This window comes from Myotis nattereri (assembly GCF_964212035.1).
Source record: "Myotis nattereri genome assembly, chromosome: 2".
Classification (NCBI taxonomy): domain Eukaryota; kingdom Metazoa; phylum Chordata; class Mammalia; order Chiroptera; family Vespertilionidae; genus Myotis; species Myotis nattereri.
The window spans coordinates 154,685,066-154,690,182 of NC_138076.1; the positions used below are offsets into that span (position 1 = coordinate 154,685,066).

Below are 5,117 nucleotides of genomic sequence, written 5' to 3' on the forward strand. Positions count from 1 at the left end.
GGGGGAGTGTCCCTCAGCCCGGCCTGCACCCTCTCCAATCTGGGACATCCAGGACCACTGGCTCCTAACCGCTCACCTGTCTGCCTGCCTGATCACCCCTAACTGCCTCTGCCTGCCTGTGTGATTGCCCCTAACTGCCTTTCCCTGCCGACCTGATTGCCCCCTAACCACTCTCCTGCCGGCCTGATTGCTGCCTCACTGCTCCCCTGTTGACCTGATCACCCCCAACTGCCCTCCCCTGCTGGCCTGATTACCCCTAACTGCCTCTGCCTCAGCCCCTGTCACTGTGGCTTTGTCTGGAATGAAGTCAGAAGTCCAGAAGATGTCCAGTCAACCTGGTCTAATTAGCATATTACCCTTTTATTAGTATAGATTAGTTTCAGATGTACAGCAAAGTGGTTAGAAAATCATGTACTTTACAGAGTGCTCTCCCTGCTGCTTCAAGTACCCACCTGGTCCCACACCTAGTTATCCCAATATCATTGACTATATTCCCTATGCTGTAATCTACATCTCTGTGACTATTCTGTAACTACCAGTTTATACTATATAACGTTTAACTTAAAGTACTCAAGGATGTGCAGTCCTAGATCTTTAGTCTTCATTTTCCCAGAACTGAAACCACACAAATGTATTTGGGGAATGCTAAAAGCACCATTACATTTAATTTGATCAAACCTAGACTGTCATTTCAGATAATCGAGATCATGTTGTGTCTTAATCCCATAATTTATCATATTGGCTTTCTCTATCAATAATCAAAAGAACTACAATTTGTTAAGCAAATAATATATGTACCAGGCACTGAACTAGGTCTTTTATATTTGTTAGTTTATATAAGCCCTAAACTGTAAGTAGGTGTTGTTTGTTTTATTTTATAAATGAGAAAACAGAGGCAAATTAGATTAAGGAATTTGCCTTATGCCACTTAGAAATTAAGTTCAGATTGAAATCTAGGCTGGGAATCTCAGGCTTCACTTACTAAATTATTTTGCAGCTCAATATCAGGAATTTTTATAATATAACATAATTACGAATTGAAAAAATATGGTATGGTGTGTTTAAAGCACATTTCATCATGTTGTTCCATTTACATATTACATTTCCTAGCTGAATGGGAAGCAATTTTAACAATAGTATACAGTAATTTGTTTACATGGAAGAAATGAAAGGATAATCCTATCACAGATTTAATCATAAATAATGTGCCATATGAGTAACTTAAGTGCAATTTAAAATATATGTATTGCAATTAAAAATGCTATATTGTTTTTCACTCTAAAGGTGGGAAAAATAAATTTTCTCAGTATTTAAAATTGCTTCAAAGAAAGCATAAATCTGGTATATGGATTTGCGTATTTATAATTCATAATAATATGACATTTTCTATCTGATAATTATATTTGCAGAAATAGACTTTATGTTATCAACAAAGCTTTCAAAACAGATAATTAACAATTTTAATCTCCACTGCTAGAAGTCTTTTTTTTGTATACGTCTTAATGTATTTATAAAAACAATATATAAACCATCAAAAACATTTTTTAAAAGCCCTTACCATTTAGGACCAGTTGAGACACACATTCATCTGTGTCCCAAGCAAGTCCTGCAATGGCTGTAGAGCACGTGTGCCTATTTTACAATCTCAGGAGATAAATGGTTAGGAGGACTAGAAAACATGCATAACAGAGATGGACAGACACAACATTCTGCATAGACTTCATCTATACACATATCTTTATTTTAACACTTAAGAGAATCACATACTCATTCTGACAACTTTACCAGGTGTGGTCACCCAATAAATTACACACACACTCAGGTACTTGGAAGGTTATTACATAAGGACACCTTACTCTAAAAAGGCTGTGGGGTGGCTGCACTTGAACCCCTTGCCTGCAGAGGATGAAACCAGTGAGCTTAGCCCCATTCACATGGCTACTTTCATTTCAGAGTGTCACATTTATTGAAGTGGAATTTTCTCAATGGGGAGGATGAGGTATTGCCTGTTTGGTAACACACACACACACACACACACACACACACACACACACACATATATTATATATATATACACTAGAGGTCCAGTGCATGAAATTCATGCACTCAGGAGGGGTCCCTCAGCCAGGCCTGTGACCTCTCGCAGTCTGGGAGCCCTCAGGGGATGTCTGATTGATGGCTTACGCCTGCCACCACTGCTGCGCTAGCCAGCTGTGAGCCCAACTTCTGGCTGAGCGGTGCTCCCCCTGTGGGAGTGTACTGACCACCAGGGGGCAGTTCCTGCGTTGAGTATTTGCCCCCTGGTGGTCAGTGCGCATCATAGTGACTGGTTATTCTGCTGTTGGGCCAAACCGGCTCTCCGACATCCCCTGAGGGGTCCCAGACTGCAAGAGGTTGCAGACCAGGCCGAGGTACCCCACCAGTGCATAATCGAGGCTGGGGAGGGACATGGGAGGTTGGCCAGCTGCGGAGGGACTGCGGGAGGGCTCTAGGTCATGTCTGGCCCATCTTGCTCAGTCCCGATCAGGTGGACCCCAGCAGCAAGCTAACCTACCAGTCAGAGCATCTGCTCCCTGCTGGTCAGTGCACATCTAAGCGAGCAGTTGAGCGGCCTTAGCATATCATTAGCATATTATGCTTTGATTGGTTGAACGGCTGACTGAGCGACCTGACACTTAGCATATTAGGCTTTTATTATATAGGATATATTTTTTTTCTCATATTTTTTTCTTCCTTTCTCTGTAACGTTGCAGATTGCAGGCAGGAAGTTGGTAATAAGATCATGTCAGGAGTTTGTTTCTGCTGATTACACAGCAGCCCTGGCTCACAGGGTTCTCTCCCTGCAAGAGTCTTTTAAGATTCTTGCTAGTTGATGGTTTTAAGAAATTTGCTCTGATGCAGGAGTGTTTGAGTACTTCTTTTGGGCCACCCTTTGCCTGGGGTTGTGCATCAACAGTCTTGAAGTCTGAAATGAGGTCCCTGGTTCCCCCTGGTACAAACTCAGGAAATGTGAATTCAGCCTCAAAATCGATATGTGCTTGCCTCAAAAGGAGGCTTTCCCACTAAAAATCTATAGCAAAGGACTCCAAGGCTCCAGAGAACCGCCTTCTCATCATGCCTTTGGCCTTCAATTATCTCAGGGCCACAGAGGGTGGTTCTCTTGGAGGATGGGCGTGTATGGACCACCCCAAACCTGCAATCATAAACTGTCCATCTGATCCAAGGAGAAAATTCTCTGGTTTAATGTCTCTATGAATAACTCTCTTTGAATGATAGTAACATAGGGCATTTGCCAATTCTGTGATATAAGCAACAGTTTTCTGCTCATCTAACCTGGATAGTTTTAAGTTCCTTATAGGAAGCTCTAAGAGGCACACATTCTAGAATTAGGTGAACTCTGGTGGCATCATGGAAATAACCACACAGTCTGAGAATATCTGGATGCCTAAGGTGGGATTGTATGTCTACTTCTCTTCTCAGCTGATGTCCAACTCCTGCTTTCTCCAGTTGAGCTTTAAATAAGGCTTTCAGGATAACTTCGCTGTGTTTTTCTCTCATCAAGTAAACATTCCCAAACTTTCCTTTACCCAGAGGGCAACCATTTTCAATACCTTCCAAAGCACATTGCCTTTTTAAAAAATTCTTTGTTTCTCTGTTCTGATGCTTGTTTCTCTTCAGAATTATTTCCAGGGGCTGATTGCTGGGGCTGCTCACTCGTTTATGTATTATTCAGTGGCCTGGAGACAGGACAAGGGACTGGTTGTCTGCAACTGCTTCTGATTTAGATTCTGAACCTGTTTATGGCTGCAGACAAGCTTTTGTGCTTGTAAAGGAGCTCGCTGGGAGGAATTTAACGGACACAAAACTCGCTCAGCCTGGCCACTATTTGCAGATAATGGATGTCGAGAAGGAAATTGCTGAGTCACCAGAACACGTTTTGGACCACCACCAGGTGGAATTGTAGTCTTAACAGGCCCTGAAATGTATCATTCTTGAGATTTGTGCTTGTTGGCTCCACCTCTGAAACAAGGCAGCCCAGTCCTCCCGAGAGCACCTCACTGCTAGAAATCTTTGCATCTGATACTCTAGACTTCCATAACCCACCTATGAGACAATTAATTTTCCTGGGGTTATGAATGGGTAAAGAAGACCATTTGTGTCATATTTCTAATGCAAAGAGAGCAAGTGATTTCTGCTTGATGGGGACTTCATTTCTCCAGGGGACCACATTGCCCACCCTGCTAAGCACTTCAAATAAATTGTCACTTTCAATACTCATCACAGCTACATTAATTTTGAATTTTACAACTAAACTCTAGTTAAGGTTTCCTTTTGTTTCCACCTTGAAAGACAGTTCTGTTCAAAGACCATTGAGGGTGTTGAGAACAAAGACAGACTCTGAGCTCCCCTAAAAGGTGCTTTATCTACACATTTAGAGGAGAACAAATGGGGAGAGGAGAGGGAAGGACGAGGAGGTTTAAGGAACTCGCTACTGGCTCTTGAATAATTTAGTAATGCCAATTTCTGCAGGCAGGCCTTAGAACTTGAGAATTCATGTTCAAGGAGCTGTTCTATATTGGGGCCGGTTTCCTCATGGTTTTATATACTCTTTTTTATGTGTGTCTGGTGAGTAGAGTGATAGCCAGAAGACCAGCTCTTGTTCCTAGTTGCCAGGACAGGCGGGAAGCTTGGCTTCCTCCATCACCAGGGGCAACCCAAGCCTCCTGCTCGCTCCAGCTCCGTGGCCACGGCTGGCTGAAAGCAGGTATCTGGGATTTATTTAGCTTCTATAATTGAAACTTTGTTGCCTTTTGCGGAGGCCACAGCCGGCCGTGGCAGGCAGGAAGCTTGGCTTCCTCCATCACTGGAGCAACCAAACCTCCTGCTTGCTCCAGCTTCATGGCTGCCGGCCGCCATCTTGGTTGGGTTAATTTGCATATAGTCGCTCTGAGTGGCTGGTGGGCGTGGCTTAAGGCATAGCAAAGGTACGGTCAATTTGCATGTTTGTCTTTTATTAGTGTAGATTAGGAGGTTAGACATTATAGGAGACTATTGGGAGACCTGCTTTTTCCAAGGGTGGGTCCTGAACCGGCCTCTGGAAAGGCACAGGTGCGCCT

General features: G+C 43.3%; 1 pseudogene across 1 annotated transcript; it reads right to left on the reverse strand.

Moving 5' to 3' along the window:
• Nucleotides 1-2,780: 2,780 nt before the first annotated feature.
• LOC308512215 (aurora kinase A-like) lies at nt 2,781-3,977 on the reverse strand (annotated as a pseudogene). Its single transcript has one exon. The product of its transcript is annotated as an aurora kinase A-like (transcript).
• Nucleotides 3,978-5,117: the final 1,140 nt, after the last annotated feature.